This window comes from Bufo bufo, chromosome 1, assembly GCF_905171765.1.
Source record: "Bufo bufo chromosome 1, aBufBuf1.1, whole genome shotgun sequence".
In the NCBI taxonomy this organism is placed as follows: Eukaryota; Metazoa; Chordata; class Amphibia; order Anura; family Bufonidae; genus Bufo; species Bufo bufo.
The window spans coordinates 506,227,596-506,248,095 of record NC_053389.1 but is presented as its reverse complement, the minus strand read 5'-3'; positions in this window follow the sequence as shown (position 1 = coordinate 506,248,095).

Sequence of the window (20,500 nt, the reverse complement as noted above, 5' to 3'; positions counted from 1 at the left end):
GTGTAAAATTTACATAAATAATAAAAAGTATACATATTAGGCATCGCCGCGTCCGTATCGACTGGCTCTATAAAAATATCACATAACCTAACCCCTCAGATGAACACCGTAAAAAATAAAAAAGTAAAACTGTGCTAAATAAACCATTTTTTGTCACCTTACATCACAAAAAGTGTAATAGCAAGCGATCAAAAAGTCATATGCACCCCAAAATAGTGGCAATCAAACCGTCACCTCATCCTGCAAAAAATGAGACCCTACCTAAGATAATCGTCCAAAAACTGAAAAAACTATGGCTCTCAGAATATGGAGACACTAAAACATGATTTTTCTTTATTTTTTTATTATATTATTGTGTAAAACTTACATAAATAAATAAAAAGTATACATATTAGGTATCGCCGCGTCCGTATCGACCGGCTCTATAAAAATATCACATCACCTAACCCCTCAGATGAACACAGTGAAAAAAAAATTAAATAAAAACTGTGCTAAATAAACAATTTTTTGTCTCCTTACATCACAAAAAGTGTAATAGCAAGCGATCAAAAAGTCACACTCACCTCAAAATAGTGCCAATAAAACCATCATCTCATCCCGTCAAAAACATACTCTACCCAAGGTCATCGCCCAAAAACTGAAAAAATTATGGCTCTCAGACTATGGAAACACTAAAACATGATTTTTTTTGTTTCAAAAAAGAAATCATTGTGTGTTTTACACAATGATTTCTTTTTTTAAACAAATAATAAAAATAAAAAAAAAGTATACATATTAGGTATCGCTGCATCCGTGACAACCTGGTCTATATAAATATCACATGATCTAACCTGTCAGATGAATTTTGTAAATAACAAAAAATAAAAATGGTGCCAAAACAGCTATTTCTTGAATTAGATTATTATTATTAAAATGGAAAATCTGCCAAAAAAGTGAAATTTTGAAATTGCATCTCTATTTTCCATTAATTCTTGTGGAACACCTAAAGGGTTAACGACGTTTGTAAAATCAGTTTTGAATACCTTGAGGGGTGTAGTTTATAGAATGGGGTCATTTTTGGGTGGTTTGTATTATGTAAGCCTTGCAAAGTGACTTCAGACCTGAACTGGACCCTAAAAATTTGGTTTTTGAAAATTTCTGAAAAATTTCAAGATTTGCTTCTAAACTTCTAAGCCTTGTAACATCCCCAAAAAATAAAATATCATTCCCAAAATGATCCAAACATTAAATAGATATATGTGGAATGTAAATTAATAACTATTTTTGGAGGTATTACTATGTATTATAGAAGTAGAGAAATTGAAACTTTGAAATTTGCAATTTTTTGCAAATTTCTGGTAAATTTGTTTTTTTTTTATAAATAAAAATGATTTTTTTTTACTTCATTTTACCAGTGTCATGAAGTACAATATGTGATGGAAAAAAAATCTCATAATGGCCTGGATAAGTCAAAGCGTTTTAAAGTTATCAGCACTGGTCAGATGTGACACTGGTCGGATTTGCAAAAAATGGCCAAGTCCTTTAGGGGAAATATGGCTGAGTCATTAAGGGGTTAAACGTGGCCACGCACTCCACGCTGGACGCCCATGGAACGCACGGATATACCAGATTCAATATTGCTGCGCGTTTCATGCCTAATTCCCGTGGAACGCATAAGTGAAAGGATCCAAGATGGCCGTGCGTTTCATACTCGACAGATGTGGAACGCAGCTATTCAAATTAAATAGGGAAGGAGTCCAGCTTCCAAATATTCATGGTAACTTTATTGATTCAGTGCATTAAAAACCAAAGACAGTACGTGTCTACGCGTTTCGGATTTTGTAGTATTGATCCTTATTCATGATGAATAAGGATCAATACTACAAGATCCGAAACGCATAGACACGGACTGTCTTTGGTTTTTAATGCACTGAATCAATAAAGTTACCACGATTATTTAGAAGCTGGACTCCTTCCCTATTTATTTTGGATATCTGTCTCCACGCCTAGGTTCCTGGCGTTGTCCGTGCTTCCTCCCATCACAGCCAGGTGAGCGCACCACCTCTGTTTTCTTTACTGCACAATGTGGAACGCAGAGGTCCATTGCTAAGGAAGATATCAGAACAAGTAGCGCAATTTAGAGCCCGCATATAAGGTGGTGGAAAGGGGAAGGGGAGATAGATAAGGAAACCACGAGAAATGTAAGGAGGAGAGGAGAGGAGGGGGGAAGACCCTATAAACCCACATACCAGGTTTAACACAAAGGGGGAGGGGAGAATGTAGACATGAGAACTAATAAAAGACAAAATCATACAGTATAGTCGATCTTCCAATTCGAAACGATACACACCCACAAGATATTAGGAAAACGGCAGCCTATTACTATACACGACAACCACAAAAGTTGATGGTAAAAACAAAGGATCATGGGATCACGAGGGGGCAGATATGTAAATCGGGTCAACCAATCAAGGTCTTGCCCGCCCTAGCACTACTATTTAAATGCAGCTCTTTTCCCTGGCAAAATAGAGCTGTCTGTTTGCCCCCTGCAACCCCCAGCTGCGCATCTGTTATCTGCAAGAGGATGTGACTTCTCACGGATCAGCTAAATTCCTTATTATAGGAGCAATAAGCATTGTATATTGGTTGCTTATATACTATCTGTTTAATATTTTGGTACCTCGTCTCAGATTAATGCTGGTCTGGGGCACTCCAGTATTTTGTTTATCATTCCCTATTTATGTATACAGCATCTAATTATCAGTTTGAGCTCCGTATTCTGGCATATTTATCACTGTTTATTACTATTACTTCTGTACATGGTATCCTATTACCACACTGATTTGTGTATATGGCACTCTATTACCATACGGATACTAATAGTCCCCTGATGAACCTTAGATTATTTTTAAGGGGAAACGCGTTGGGACAGTGCACGGTGTGTCAGAAAGTGATACGGCTGTAAAAGGACAAGTTAGCCTAGGTACGTGGACAGAGTACATCTACCTTTAAGATGCATCTCTGGGCTGAGCAGCGTGGATAAGGGCAAGAATAGGGACAGATGTATCATATACCTATGGTCTGTCCCAAATGCATTCTGTCCCTGTTTTTTGCTAACCGTCCTATGTTTTTGACAGTTATTGTTGCACTTCATATACTCATATTCAGCGTTCTTGCTGTATTAAGGGATACTGTATGTGGTGTTAGCTAGTGATAGGGTTGTATAAGGACACCACAGAAATAAGATAATAATGCACTTAGTAAAGTAGATGCAAGCATTATATATGGACAAAGTCCTCACTCTGATATGATAATATCTGAGACACTAAGTCAATATATTTTGATCAAAACACATCTAAGCCCGCCTACCAAGCGCCAAGGTGGTTTCAGATCAGGCGGGTCCTACGCTAAACCTAGTGTGAATGCGCACCTATTCAAGTGTGAATGCGCACCTATTTTATCTTGGGAGTCGCATTCCTCTGCACTTTTTCCCTTTCTATCCAATAGAGCGCGTTGATTAGGTGGTACATATGGGTGTGCTTACTTTTCCTCCCATTGGTTGCTTCATGCACATGGAGGTGACTAGGAGCAGCACACCATATGTGCGGCGTCTGCGCTCCTGAACATAGAAGCCCAATGGCTTAGGTAGGTTTAGCGTAGGACCCGCCTGATCTGAGACCACCTTGGCGCTTGGTAGGCGGGCTTAGATGTGTTTTGATCAAAATATATTGACTAAGTGTCTCAGATATAATCATATCAGAGTGAGGACTTTGTCCATATATAATGCTTGCATCTACTTTACTAAGTGCATTATTATCTTATTTCTGTGGTTTTCTTCAATAATATGGCCAGGGACATCCGCACATTTGTATATCATATCGTGCAGGAAGTTTTTATCTTAGTTTTTTCTGTGGAATTTTTTTGTCTATGTAGTATTTGCTTGAGGGAGTGGCACCTTCAAGTGTGAATGCGCACCTATTTTATCTTGGGAGTAGCATTCCTCTGAACTTTTGCCCTTCCTATCCAATAGAGCGCCTTGATTAGGTGGTACATATGGGTGTGCTTACTCCTCCTCCCATTGGTTGCTTCATGCACATGGAGGTGACTAGGAGCAGTACTAAGTGCATTATTATCTTATTTCTGTGGTTTTCTTCAATAATATGGCCAGGGACATCCGCACATTTGTATATCATATCGTGCAGGATGTTTTTATCTTAGTTTTTTCTGTGGAATTTGGTTGTATAAGGACTAGAGTTGAGCGAACACCTGGATGTTCGGGTTCGAGAAGTTCGGATGAACTTCCCGGAAATGTTCGGGTTCGGGATCCGAACCCGACCCGAACTTCGTCCCGAACCCGAACCCCATTGAAGTCAATGGGGACCCGAACTTTTCGGCACTAAAAAGGCTGTAAAACAGCCCAGGAAAGGGCTAGAGGGCTGCAAAAGGCAGCAAAATGTAGTTAAATCCCCTGCAAACAAATGTGGATAGGGAAATGAATAAAAATAAAAATAAAATAAATAAAAATTAACCAATATCAATTGGAGAGAGGTCCCATAGCAGAGAATCAGGCTTCATGTCAGCAGAGAATCAGGCTTCATGTCATAGCAGAGAATCAGGCTTCATGTCACCCAAAACTGGAACAGTCCATTGTCAGATATTTAGGCCCCGACACCCAGGCAGAGGAGAGAGGTCCCATAACATAGAATCTGGCTTCATGTCAGCAAAGAATCAGTCTTCATGTCATAGCAGAGAATCAGGCTTCATCTCATAGCAGAGAATCAGGCTTCACGTCACCCACCACTGGAACAGTCCATTGTCAGATATTTAGGCCCAGGCACCCAGGCAGAGGAGAGAGGTCCCATAGCAGAGAATCTGGCTTCATGTCAGCAGAGAATCAGTATTCATGTCATAGCAGAGAATCAGGCTTCACGTCACCCACCACTGGAACAGTCCATTGTCAGATATTTAGGCCCAGGCACCCAGGCAGAGGAGAGAGGTCCCATAGCAGAGATTCAGGCTTCATGTCAGCAGAGAATCAGTCTTCAAGTCATAGCAGAGAATCATGCTTCACGTCACCCAACATTGGAACAGTCCATTGTCATATAATTTAGGCCCCGGCACCCAGACAGAGGAAAGAGGTCCCATAACATAGAATCTGGCTTCATGTCAGCAGAGAATCAGTCTTCATGTCATAGCAGAGAATCAGGCTTCATGTCACCCACCACTGGAACAGGCCACTGTCAGATATTTTTAGGCCCCGGCACCCAGACAGAGGAGAGAGGTCCCATAACATAGAATCTGGCTTCATGTCAGCAGAGAATCAGTCTTCATGTCATAGCAGAGAATCATGCTTCACGTCACCCAACATTGGAACAGTCCATTGTCATATAATTTAGGCCCCTGCACCCAGACAGAGGAGAGAGGTCCCATAACATAGAATCTGGCTTCATGTCAGCAGAGAATCAGTCTTCATGTCATAGCAGAGAATCAGGCTTCATGTCACCCACCACTGGAACAGGCCACTGTCAGATATATTTAGGCCCCGGCACCCAGACAGAGGAGAGAGGTCCCATACCATAGAATCTGGCTTCATGTCAGCAGAGAATCAGTCTTCATGTCATAGCAGAGAATCATGCTTCATGTCACCCAACATTGGAACAGTCCATTGTCATATAATTTAGGCCCCGGCACCCAGACAGAGGAGAGAGGTCCCATAACATAGAATCTGGCTTCATGTCAGCGACTCAGCAGAGAATCAGTCTTCATGTCATAGCAGAGAATTAGACTTCATGTCACCCACCACTGGAACAGGCCACTGTCAGATATTTTTAGGCCCCGGCACCCAGACAGAGGAGAGAGGTCCCATAACAGAGATTCAGGCTTCATGTCAGCAGAGAATCAGTCTTCATGTCATAGCAGAGAATCAGGCTTCATGTCACCCACCACTGGAACAGGCCACTGTCAAATATTATTAGGCCCCGGCACCCAGACAGAGGAGAGAGGTCCCATAACAGAGATTCAGGTTTCATGTCAGCAGAGAATCAGTCTTCATGTCATAGCAGAGAATCAGGCTTCACGTCACCCACCACTGGAACAGTCCATTGTCACATATTTAGGCCCAGGCACCCAGGCAGAGGAGAGAGGTCCCATAGCAGAGAATCTGGCTTTAAGTCAGCAGAGAATCAGTCTTCATGTCATAGCAGAGAATCAGGCTTCATGTCACCCACCACTTGAACAGGCCACTGTCAGATATTTTTAGGCCCCGGCACCCAGACAGAGGAGAGGTTCATTCAACTTTGGGTTGCCCCGCAATATAATGGTAAAATGAAAATAAAAATAGGATTGAATGAGGAAGTGCCCTGGAGTACAATAATATATGGTTAAGGGGAGGTAGTCAATGTCTAATCTGCACAAGGGATGGACAGGTCCTGTGGGATCCATGCCTGGTTCATTTTTATGAACTTCAGCTTGTCCACATTGGCTGTAGACAGGCGGCTGCGTTTGTCTGTAATGACGCCCCCTGCCGTGCTGAATACACGTTCAGACAAAACGCTCGCCGCCGGGCAGGCCAGCACCTTCAAGGCATAAAAGGCTAGCTCTGGCCACGTGGACAATTTGGAGACCCAGAAGTTGAATGGGGCTGAACCATCAGTCAGTACGTGGAGGGGTGTGCACAGGTACTGTTCCACCATGTTAGTGAAATGTTGCCTCCTGCTAACACGTTCCGTATCAGGTGGTGGTGCAGTTAGCTGTGGCGTGGTGACAAAACTTTTCCACATCTCTGCCATGCTAACCCTGCCCTCAGAGGAGCTGGCCGTGACACAGCTGCGTTGGCGATCTCTTGCTCCTCCTCTGCCTTCGCCTTGGGCTTCCACTTGTTCCCCTGTGACATTTGGGAATGCTCTCAGTAGCGCGTCTACCAATGTGCGCGTGTACTCGCGCATCTTCCTATCACGCTCCAGTGCAGGAAGTAAGGTGGGCACATTGTCTTTGTACCGTGGATCCAGCAGGGTGGCAACCCAGTACTCCGCACACGTTAAAATGTGGGCAATTCTGCTGTCGTTGCGCAGGCACTGCAGCATGTAGTCGCTCATGTGTGCCAGGCTGCCCAGAGGTAAGGACAAGCTGTCCTCTGTGGGAGGCGTATCGTCATCGTCCTGCTTTTCCCCCCAGCCACGCACCAGTGATGGGCCCGAGCTGCGTTGGGTGCCACCCCGCTGTGAACATGCTTCATCCTCATCCTCCTCCACCTCCTCATCGACGTCCTCCTCGTCCTCCAGTAGTGGGCCCTGTCTGGCCACATTTGTACCTGGCCTCTGCTGTTGCAAAAAACCTCCCTCTGAGTCACTTCGAAGAGACTGGCCTGAAAGTGCTAAAAACGACCCCTCTTCCTCCTCCTCCTCCTCCTCCTGGGCCACCTCCTCTTCCATCATAGCCCTAAGTGTTTTCTCAAGGAGACATAGAAGTGGTATTGTAACGCTGATAACGGCGTCATCGCCACTGGCCATGTTGGTGGAGTACTCGAAACAGCGCAACAGGGCACACAGGTCTCGCATGGAGGCCCAGTCATTGGTGGTGAAGTGGTGCTGTTCCGCAGTGCGACTGACCCGTGCGTGCTGCAGCTGAAACTCCACTATGGCCTGCTGCTGCTCGCACAGTCTGTCCAGCATGTGCAAGGTGGAGTTCCACCTGGTGGGCACGTCGCATATGAGGCGGTGAGCGGGAAGGCCGAAGTTACGCTGTAGCGCAGACAGGCGAGCAGCGGCAGGATGTGAACGCCGGAAGCGCGAACAGACGGCCCGCACTTTATGCAGCAGCTCTGACATGTCGGGGTAGTTGCGAATGAACTTCTGCACCACCAAATTCAGCACATGCGCCAGGCAAGGTATGTGCGTCAAATCGGCTAGTCCCAGAGCTGCAACGAGATTTCGCCCATTATCGCACACCACCAGGCCGGGCTTGAGGCTCACCGGCAGCAACCACTCGTCGGTCTGTTGTTCTATACCCCGCCACAACTCCTGTGCGGTGTGGGGCCTGTCCCCCAAACATATGAGTTTCAGAATGGCCTGCTGACGTTTACCCCGGGCTGTGCTGAAGTTTGTGGTGAAGGTGTGTGGCTGACTGGATGAGCAGGTGGAAGAAGAGGAGGAGGAAGCTGAGTAGGAGGAGGAGGAGACAGGAGGCAAAGAATGTTGCCCTGCGATCCTTGGCGGCGGAAGGACGTGCGCCAAACAGCTCTCCACCTGGGGCCCAGCCGCCACTACATTTACCCAGTGTGCAGTTAGGGAGATATAGCGTCCCTGGCCGTGCTTACTGGTCCACGTATCTGTGGTTAGGTGGACCTTGCCACAGATGGCGTTGCGCAGTGCACACTTGATTTTATCGGATACTTGGTTGTGCAGGGAAGGCACGGCTCTCTTGGAGAAGTAGTGCCGGCTGGGAACAACATACTGTGGGACAGCAAGCGACATGAGCTGTTTGAAGCTGTCTGTGTCCACCAGCCTAAATGACAGCATTTCATAGGCCAGTAGTTTAGAAATGCTGGCATTCAGGGCCAGGGATCGAGGGTAACTAGGTGGGAATTTACGCTTTCTCTCAAATGTTTGTGAGATGGAGAGCTGAACGCTGCCGTGTGACATGGTTGAGATGCTTGGTGACGCAGGTGGTGGTGTTGGTGGTACATCCCATGTTTGCTGGGCGGCAGGTGCCAACTTTCCTCCAGAGGCGGAGGAAGAGGCCGAGGCGGCGGCAGCAGCAGAAGAGGCCGAAGCGGCAGCAGCAGAAGAGGTAGCAGGGGGAGCCTGAGTGACTTCCTTGTTTTTAAGTTGTTTACTCCACTGCAGTTCATGCTTTGCATGCAGGTGCCTGGTCATGCAGGTTGTGCTAAGGTTCAGAACGTTAATGCCTCGCTTCAGGCTCTGATGGCACAGCGTGCAAACCACTCGGGTCTTGTCGTCAGCTCATTGTTTGAAGAAGTGCCATGCCAGGGAACTCCTTGAAGCTTCCTTTGGGGTGCTCGGTCCCAGATGGCGGCGGTCAGTAGCAGGCGGAGTCTCTTGGTGGCGGGTGTTCTGCTTTTGCCCACTGTTCCCTCTTTGTCTTTTGCTACGCTGTTGGCTCGGTCTCACCACTGCCTCTTCCTCCGAACTGTGAAAGTCAGTGGCACGACCTTCATTCCATGTGGGGTCTAGGACCTCATCGTCCCCTGCATCGTCTTCATCCCCGACCTCCTGTTCAGTCTGCACACTGCAGAAAGACGCAGCAGTTGGAACCTGTGTTTCGTCATCATCAGAGACGTGCTGGGGTGGTATTCCCATGTCCTCATCATCAGGAAACATAAGTGGTTGTGCGTTAGTGCATTCTATGTCTTCCACCGCTGGGGAAGGTCTAGGTGGATGCCCTTGGGAAACCCTGCCAGCAGAGTCTTCAAACAGCATAAGAGACTGCTGCATAACTTGAGGCTCAGACAGTTTCCCTGATATGCATGGGGGTGATGTGACAGACTGATGGGCTTGGTTTTCAGGCGCCATCTGTGCGCTTTCTGCAGAAGACTGGGTGGGAGATAATGTGAACGTGCTGGATCCACTGTCGGCCACCCAATTGACTAATACCTGTACCTGCTCCGGCCTTACCATCCTTAGAACGGCATTGGGCTCCACCAAATATGGCTGTAAATTCTGGCGGCTACTGGGACCTGAGGTAGTTGGTACACTAGGACGTGTGGCTGTGGCAGAACGGCCACGTCCTCTCCCAGCACCAGAGGGTCCACTAACACCACCACGACCATGTCCGCGTCCGCGTCCCTTACTAGATGTTTTCCTCATTGTTACCGTTCACCACAATAAGAAAAATATTATTTGGCCCAATGTATTGAATTCAAATTCAGGCCTTTTTTTACAGACACCTAACACTATCTGGCTATCTATTTAGGTACCGTATTACACTAATACAGGCACAGCAGTAATGACAGATTTAGCTGAATATAAATTTGAGGCCTATTATTTAGGCGCTGGGTGACAGGTATACATTTACGGACAGAATTAGACTTGGATCTGCACAGTAGCGTGTGTGTGAAGTTATTGAGAATAACCCTATCTGCACCTTGAATCTAATATACCCTTTTAGGGATAGATTTAAAGTAGGCCTGATACAGCAGAAACCACTAATTTAGAGAATTGCAAAATTGGGAATTGTATTTCAACCCAGAACAAAAACTGTGCTTTGACAGACACTAAATAACTTGACCAGCTAAAGCAATAATGACAGATTTGGATGAATATAAATTTGAGGCCTATTTTTTAGGCGCTGGGTGACAGGTATACGTTTACACACAGAATTAGACTTGGAATTGCACAGTAGCGTGTGTGTGAAGTTATTGAGAATAACTTTGTGACAGGCTCAGCTTGACCCTGATGTAGGATATAGCCAAAAAATAACCACACTATTGATGGTTAAATGCACTTAGTGCAAGGCTCAGCTTGCCCCTGATGTAGTATATGGGCAAAAAATAACCACACTATTGATGGTTAAATGCACTTGATGACAGCTTGACCCTGATGTAGGATATAGCCAAAAAATAACCACACTATTGATGGTTAAATGCACTTTGTGACAGGCTCAGCTTGCCCCTGATGTAATATATGGCCAAAAAATAACCACACTATTGATGGTTAAATGCACTTGATGACAGCTTGACCCTGATGTAAGATATAGCCAAAAAAAAACACACTATTGATGGTTAAATGCACTTCGTGACAGGCTCAGCTTGCCCCTGATGTAGTATATGGCCAAAAAACAACCACACTATTGATGGTTAAATGCACTTGGTGACAGGCTCAGCTTGCCCCTGATGTAGTATATGGCCAAAAAATAACCACACTATTGATGGTTAAATGCACTTGATGACAGCTTGACCCTGATGTAAGATATAGCCAAAAAAAAACACACTATTGATGGTTAAATGCACTTCGTGACAGGCTCAGCTTGCCCCTGATGTAGTATATGGCCAAAAAACAACCACACTATTGATGGTTAAATGCACTTCGTGACAGGCTCAGCTTGACCCTGATGTAGGATATAGCCAAAAAATAACCACACTATTGATGGTTTAATGTACTTGGTTGCAGCTTGTTCTGGCGCACCACAAGACACAAAATGGCCGCCGATCAACCCAGAAAAAAGTGAATGAAAAATGCTCTGGGCAGCCTAAAAACAGTGAGCAATTGAATAGCAGCAGTTCAATGATCCACAGCTGTAGATCGATCACTGAATGAAGTCTTTTGGAGGAGTTAATCACTGCCTAATCTCGCCCTAACATCGCAGCTGCAACCTCTCCCTACACTTGTAACAGCAGAGTGACGTGCAGCGCTACGTGACCCAAGCTTATATAGAGGCTGGGTCACATGCTGCACTGGCCAATCACAGCCATGCCAATAGTAGGCATGGCTGTGACGGCCTCTTGGGGCAAGTAGTATGACGCTTGTTGATTGGCTGCTTTGCAGCCTTTCAAAAAGCGCCAAGAGAGCGCCGAACACCGAACCTGGACTTTTACGAAAATGTTCGGGTTCGGGTCCGTGTCACGGACACCCCAAAATTCGGTACGAACCCGAACTATACAGTTCGGGTTCGCTCATCCCTAATAAGGACAGGTTAGCCTAGGCACGTGGACAGAGTACAGTGCTAAACTGCTTTTAGATCTTTGTTTCAGTTGTTTCTGTGATGTAGTGAAATATAATTACACGCACTTCATACGTTTCAAAGGCTTTTATCGACAATTACATGACATTTATGCAAAGAGTCAGTATTTGCAGTGTTGGCCCTTCTTTTTCAGGACCTCTGCAATTTGACTGGGCATGCTCTCAATCAACTTCTGGGCCAATTCCTGACTGATATCAACCCATTCTTTCATAATCACTTCTTCGAGTTTGTCAGAATTAGTGGGTTTTTGTTTGTCCACCCGCCTCTTGAGGATTGACCACAAGTTCTCAATGGGATTAAGATCTGGGGAGTTTCCAGGCCATGGACTTAAAATGTCAACATATTGGTCCCCGAGCCACTTAGTTATCACTTTTGCCTTATGGCACGGTGCTCCATCGTTCTGGAAAATGCATTGTTCTTCACCAAACTGTTGTTGGATTGTTGGAAGAAGTTGCTGTTGGAGGGTGTTTTTGTACCATTCTTTATTCATGGCTGTGTTTTTGGGCAAAATTGTGAGTGAGCCCACTCCCTTGGATGAGAAGCAACCCCACACATGTATGGTCTCAGGATGCTTTACTGTTGGCATGACACAGGACTGATGGTAGCGCTCACCTTTTCTTCTCTGGACAAGCCTTTTTCCAGATGCCCCAAACAATCGGAAAGAGGCTTCATCGGAGAATATGACTTTGCCCCAGTCCTCAGCAGTCCATTCACCAAACTTTATGCAGAAGATCAATCTGTCCCTGATGTTTTTTTTGGAGAGAAGTGGCTTCTTTGCTGCCCTTCTTGACACCGGGCCATCTTCCAAAAGTCTTCGCCTCACTGTGCATGCAGATGCGCTCACACCTGCCTGCTGCCATTCCTGAGCAAGCTCTGCACTTGTGGCACTCCGATCCTGCAGCTGAATCCTCTTTAGGAGACGATCCTGGTGCTTGCTGGACTTTCTTGGACGCCCTGAAGCCTTCTTAACAAGAATTGAACCTCTTTCCTTGAAGTTCTTGATGATCTTATAAATTGTTGATTGAGGTGCAATCTTAGTAGCCACAATATCCTTGCCTGTGAAGCCATTTTTATGCAACGCAATGATGGCTGCACGCGTTTCTTTGCAGGTCACCATGGTTAACAATGGAAGAACAATGATTTCAAGCATCACCCTTCTTTTAGCATGTCAAGTCTGCCATTTTAACCCAATCAGCCTGACATAATGATCTCCAGCCTTGTGCTAGTCAACATTCTCACCTGAGTTGACAAGACGATTACTGAAATGATCTCAGTCCTTTAATGACAGCAATGAAATGCAGTGGAAAGTTTTTTTTGGGATTAAGTTAATTTGCATGGCAAAGGAGGACTATGCAATTCATCTGATCACTATTCATAACATTCTGGAGTATATGCAAATTGCTATTATAAAAACTTGAGCAGCAACTTTTCCAATTTCCAATATTTATGTAATTCTCAAAACTTTTGGCCACGACTGTACATCTACCTTTAAAGGGTTTCTATCATGGGAAAAATCGTTAAGTAGCTGACTGACATTAGCGATGTGCTAATGTCAGCAGTACATAACAGTTTGTTTGTTAACTCCCTGCCTGCCGCCGTTCTCTTTAAAAACAGACTTTTATAATATGCTAATGAATCCTCTAGATGCTATGAGGGAGTTGCTGCAGCACCTAGAGGCTCGGTCTACTCGACTTTTGGCACGCTTACGTCCACTTGATTGACGTCCTTCTTCTCCACATCGTCCTCAAAATCTCGCGCCTGCGCCGTCCCGTTTAGTATTCGCACTAAACCAGCTTCCTCACTGCGCCTGCTGCCAGCTTCCTCACTGCGCCTGCGCCGATTAAATCACAAGCTCCCCGACAGGCCTGCCTGGCAGCAGCCGAGCGACCTTTATTCACTGCGCCTTGCGCCGAATACTAAACAGGACGGCGCAGGCGTGGGATTATGAGGACGATGCGGAGAAGAGGGACGTCAATCAAGTGGACGTGGGCGTGGTAAAAGGCGAGTAGACCGAGCCTCTAGGTGCTGCAGCAACACCCTCATAGCACCTAGAGGCTTCATTAGCATATTATAAAAGTCTGTTTTTTAAGAGAACGACAGCAGGCAGGGTGTTAACAAACATACAGTTATGTTCTGCTGACATTAGCACATCGCTAATGTCAGTCAGCTACATAACGATTTTTCCCATGACAGAAATCCTTTAAGGTACATCTCTGGGCTGAGCAGTGTGGATAAGGGCGAAATCAGGGACAGCTATAGTATATCTTGTTGAATTGTCCCAGTTGTATCCTACCCCTGACTCTTGCTAACCGTCCATTGTTTTGACAGCTTTTTGCACTATAGGTATCACATTCAGCCTGTGGCTGCTTGATTAATTTGGGATTTTTATTGTATGTAGATTCAAAGTTATGTTTTAGGAAATTGCCTTCAATGACGTCTATACTAAATTAGCAATTTTTCCTTAGGACATCTTGGTATTCAGTGAATTCGTATCTACTGTATCACCAATTTGAGAGTTTAATCATTATTAGGTGAAGTGAATAACCATGATTATCATGTAACAATGGTTTCTATCACGGAGTTGGATTAGCAAAATCGTCAAACATGAGGGTTTGAGTGACATTGAAAAGGGCAAAATTGTATTAGCTAGATTACTGGACATCTCCACAACATCAGGTCTTGTGGGGTATTCCTTGTTGTGATATGCAATGGATAGTACTGAGCATAATATACATAGGTTATGAAGACTAGCCCATCTGGTCTGATCCCACATAAAAAATACTGTAGAACAATTTGCTGAAAATGTTATTGCTGGCTATGACAGAAAGGAGTCAGAACTAGAGTTAAGCGGGCACCTGGATGTTCGGGTTCGACGGGTTCGGCCGAACTTCGGAAAAAAGTTCGAGTTCGGGACCCGAACTTGACCCCGAACCCCATTGAAGTCAATGGGGACCCAAACTTTTGAGCACTAAAATGGCTGTAAAAATGTCATGGAAAGGGCTAGAGGGCTGCAAATGTCGTCAAAATGTGGTAGAGCATGGCAAGTGCTCTGCAAACAAATGTGGATAGGGAAATGACTTAAAATAACATAGAATATGTAAAAAAAACCAAACAATAATCTTGATCTAGGAGGACCAGGTCCATATGGAGTAGGAGGTTGAGTAGGCGGTGGATGTGGCGGTGTAGGTGGAAGTGGCGGTGAAGGAGGAGGAGGTAGCCTACACTGCTTTTTGTTTTAAAATTTATTTATATTTTTTTAAATTAGGGTACACCCTAAAACATTGGGAAATATAACCCTCCAGTCGTGCTAAACACATTTTCAGACAATACACTGGCTGCAGGGCAGGCCAGCACCTCCAAGGCGTAAAGGGCAAGCTCAGGCCATGTACCCAATTTGGAGACCCAGAAGTTACAGGGGCTGACACCTGTCAGTTAGTTCGTGTAGGCATGTGCATACTTACTGCCCCACCATATCGCACTTTCCGTGATGTTCACGATCCATTTTGATATCTGCTCTATCAAATTTCGATGTTCTTTTATGCGCCTCCCATGGTGATAACGGGTGGCGGGGAATCAGGGTTCCAGGCCGGAGAGGGAGCGTGAGAAAAAGAGACCAAATTTAAGGAAGATAAATTTATTTAAAAAAATTGGGATCGAGCAGAAATGTGGGAAAAGCTATTGAGGCGCAAATGTGGGACAAATTACAGAAGCCCAAATGTGGGCCAAAAGAGTCAAGTGGAAATGTGGGAAAAGCTATTGAGGCGCAAATGTTGGCCAAAAGAGTATAGCGGAAATGTGGGACAAATTATTGAAGTGCAAATGTGGTACGACTTGTTTAAGTTTAAGCACTGAATCAAAGGAGGTGGCGTGCATCAATTAAAGAAGCATTTCAGAAATTTTATTCCCTGTCACCTATGCAGAGCAGGGGTTTATTCACGTCTAAAATTGTATAATGTCAACCCAAGAATGTAACAGAAAAATTACAGAAATTTATTAACCTGTCTATTTGGTAGAGCAGGGGTCTATAACAGAAAACAATTGTTTATTGTCACCCGAAAATGTAAAATAAAAATTATTGAAATTTATTAAGCTGTCAACTACAGGAGGGGTATATTACACCCAAAAATTGGTGAATTTGACCCTAAAATGTAACTGACAAATGTCTTAATTTTTTTTTACCGATCTAATAGGTATAGCAGTGGTACATCACACCAAAAAATTGCTGAATTTCACCATAAAATGTAATTGCCATTTTTTTTTTTTTTTTACCGATCTACTAGGTATAGCAGTGGTACTTCACACCCAAAAATTGTAGAATTTCAACTGAAAATGTAACTGACAATTTTAATTTTTTTTTTACTGGCCTACTAGGTATAGGAGTGGTACTATACAACCAAAAATTGGTGAATTTGACCCGAAAAAGTAAATGACAATTATTATTATTTTTTTAAACCTGTCTACTAGGTATACACCCCAAAATTGCTGAATTTGCTGAATTTCACCAGAAAATTTAACTGACAAAGTAGTGAAATCATCTAAAATAAAATACATACAAATAAAAATATAAAATAGATTTATGAGGTGGAGTTCCATATGGAGTAGGAGTTTGAGGAGGCGGTGGACGTAGCAGTGTAGGTGGAAGCGGCGGTGGAGGAGAACGAGTTAGCAAACACAGGTTTTTGGTTTTAATTTAATTTTTTAAAATTAGGGTACACTCCAAAAGAGTGTGAAATATCCAAAATACAAGAATGAGCAATTGCGCTGCAGTATAACAATGGCTGGTTAGTGCAGGTATACATGTCTATTCTGCACAAGGTACGGACAAGTCCTGAGGGATCCATGCATGGTTCATTTTAATGAACGTGAGCTTGTCCACATTGGCTGTAGACAGGCGGCTGCGCTTGTCTGTGATGACGCTCCCTGCCGTGCTAAACACACATTCAGATAATACACTGGCTGCAGGGCAGGCCAGCACCTCCAAGGCGTAAAGGGAAAGCTTAGGCCATGTGCCCAATTTGGAGACCCAGAAGTTGAAGGGGCAGACCCATCATTCAGTACGTGTAGTAGTGTGCACACATACTGCTCCACCATATTGGTGAAATGCTGCCTCCTGCTAAGACGTTCCATATCAGCTGGTGGTGCTGGTTGTTGTGGCGTGCTGACAAAGCTTTTCCACATTTCGGCCTTGCTAACCCTGCCTTCTGAGGTGCTGGCGGTGCCCCAGCTGCGTTGGCGACCTCTTTCTCGTCCTCTGCCTTCGCCTTGTGCTTCTACTGTGCCCCCGCTGTCAGGTGGGAATATCATCAGCAGCGCGTCTACCAGCGTGCGCTTGTACTCGCACATCTTACGATCGCACTCCAGTGATGGAATTAAGGACGGTACGTTGTCCTTGTAACGGGGATCCAGCAGCGTGGCCACCCAGTAATCAGCACAAGTTAGAATGTGGGCAATTCGGCGGTCGTTGCGGAGACACTGCAGCATGTAATTGCTCATGTGTGTTAGAGATGTCCCGAACTATTAGCCGGCGAACAGTTCCCGGCGAACATCGCTTGTTCGCGTTCGCCGTGGCAGGTGAACATATGCGATGTTCGGTCCGCCCCCTATATGTCATCATTGAGCAAACTTTGACCCTGTACCTCACAGTCAGCAGACACATTCCAGCCAATCAGCAGCAAACCCTCCCTCCCAGACCCTCCCACTTCCTATCAAAAAGCAAGGACAGCATCCATCTTAGATTCATTTAGAAGCTGCAGTGTTAGTGAGAGCAGGGAATGTGCTGCTGCTGCTGATTTAATAGGGAAATCGTTAGCTAGGCCATTGTTCTGTGTCCACTCCAGTCCTCAAAGACTCATCTGATCTGCTGTAAGGACAGCGTCCTGACAGCACCCCAATCAGCCCTTTTTAGAGCTAGTACATCAGTCTGCTTTTTTTTTTTCTCTGTGATATAATTGCAGTTGCCTGCCAGCGTGTGTGTCAGGCCCACAGCGTGTACTGTGCCCACTACAGCCAGTGCCCACCACTTAAATATGGTGTCACAGTAGCTTGCATTTAAAACAGTAAAACCATTTTTTCACTGTAATATAATTGCAGTTTCTTGCCAGCGTGTGTGTCAGGTCCACAGCGTGTTCTGTGCCCACTACTCATATCTGGTGTCACAGTAGCTTGCATTTAAAACAGTTAAACAATTTTTTCATTGTAATATAATTGCTGTTGCCTGCCAGCGTGTGTGTCAGGCCCACAGCGTGTACTGTGCCCACTACTGCCAGTGCCCAACACTCAAATCTGGTGTCACAGTAGCTTGCATTTAAAACAGTAAAACAATTTTTTTACTGTAAATAATTGCAGTTGCCTGCCAGCGTGTGTGTCAGGCCCACAGCGTGTACTGTGCCCACTACTCATATTTGGTGTCACAGTAGCTTGCATTTAAAACAGTAAAAACATTTTTTCACTGTAATATAATTGCAGTTGCCTGGAAGCGTGTGTGTCAGGCCCACAGCGTGTACTGTGCCCACTACTCATATCTGGTGTCACAGTAGCTTGCATTTAAAACAGTAAAACAATTTTTTCACTGTAATATAATTGCAGTTGCCTGCCAGCATGTGTGTCAGGCCCACAGCGTGTACTGTGCCCACTACTCATATCTGGTGTCACAGTAGCTTGTATTTAAAACAGTAAAACCATTTTTTCACTGTAATAAAATTGAAGTTGCCTGCCAGCGTGTATGTCAGGCCCACAGCGTGTACTGTGCCCACTACTCATATCTGGTGTCACAGTAGCTTGCATTTAAAACAGTAAAATAATTTTTTCACTGTAATATAATTGCAGTTGCCTGCAAGCGTGTGTGTCAGACCCACAGTGTGTACTGTGCCCACTACTGCCAGTGCCCACCACTCATATCTGGTGTCACAGTAGCTTGCATTTAAAACAGTAAAACCATTTTTTCACTTTAATATAATTGCAGTTTCCTGTCAGCGTGTGTGTCAGGCCCACAGCGTGTACTGTGCCCACTACTGCCAGTGCCCACCACTCATATCTGGTGTCACAGTAGATTGCATTTAAAACTGTAAAACCCTTTTTTCACTGTAATATAATTGCAGTTGCCTGCCAGCGTGTGTGTCAGGCCCACAGCGTGTACTGTGCCCACTACTCATATCTGGTGTCACAGTAGCTTGCATTTAAAACAGTAAAAAAAAAAAAATCACTGTAATATAATTGCAGTTTCCTGCCAGCTTGTGTGTCAGGCCCACAGCGTGTACTGTGCCCACTATTGCCAGTGCCCACTACTCATATCTGGTGTCACAGTAGCTTGAATTTAAAACAGTAAAACAATATTTTCTCTGTAATATAATTGCAGTTTCCTGCCAGCGTGTGTGTCAGGCCCACAGTGTGTACTGTGCCCACTACTCATATCTGGTGTCACAGTAGGTTGCATTTAAAACAGTAAAACTATTTTTTCACTGTAATATAAGTGCAGTTACCTGCCAGCGTGTGTGTCCGGCCCACAGCGTGTACTGTACCCACTACTGCCAGTGCCCACCACTCATATCTGGTGTCACAGTAGCTTGCATTTAAAACAGTAAAATAATTTTTTCACTGTAATATAATTGCAGTTGCCTGCCAGCGTGTGTGTCAGGCCCACAGCGTGTACTGTGCCCACTACTCATATCTGGTGTCACAGTAGCTTGCATTTAAAAATGTAAAACAATTTTTTTTTCACTGTAATATAATTGCAGTTGCCTGCAAGCATGTGTGTCAGGCCCACAGCGTCTACTGTGCCCACTACTGCCAGTGCCCACCACTCATATCTGGTGTCACAGTTGCTTGCATTTAAAACAGTAAAATCATTTTTTCACTGTAATATAATTGCAGTTGCCTGCCAGCATGTGTGTCAGGCCCACAGCATGTACTGTGCCCCCTATTGCCAGTGCCCACCACTCATATCTGGTGTCACAGTAGCTTGCATTTAAAACAGTAAAACAATTTTTTCACTGAAATATAATTGCAGTTGCCTGCCAGCGTGTGTGTCAGGCCCATAGCGTGTACTGTGCCCACTACTCATATCTGGTGTCACAGTAGCTTGCATTTAAAACAGTAATACAATTTTTTCACTGTAATATAATTGCAGTTGCCTGCCAGCGTGTGTGTCAGGCCCACAGCGTGTACTGTGCCCACTACTCATATCTGGTGTCACAGTAGCATGCATTCAAAACATTAAAACAATTTTTTCACTGAAATATAATTGCAGTTGCCTGCCAGCGTGTGTGTCAGGCCCACAGCGTGTACTGTGCCCACTACTCATATCTGGTGTCACAGTAGCTTGCATTTAAAACAGTAAAACAATTTTTTCACTGTAATATAATTGCAGTTGCCTGCCAGCATGTGTGTCATGCCCACAGCGTGTACTGTGCCTGCTACTCATATCTGGTGTCACAGTAACTTGCATTTAAAACAGTAAAAAAATAAGTCTTTGTAATATAATTGTACTTGCCTGCCAGCGTGTGTGTCAGGCCCACAGCGTGTACTGTGCCCACTACTGCAAGTGCCCACCACTCATATCTGGTGTCACAGTAGATTGCACGCATAGTACCACTAATCAAAAAAAAAAATGACAGGCAGAGGCAGGCCACCCCGCAGGGGCCATCGTGGTCGTGGTGCTGTGATTTCCTTTGGCCCTAGAATAATGCCCAGTGTTTAGAGGCCATGTACCATGAACTCGAAAAGTTTTGAGGACATAGTTGACTGGCTTACACAGGACACACAATCTTCTACAGCTTCCGCTTGGAACCTTGACGCACCATCCTCCTCTAGCTCAGCTTCGGACACC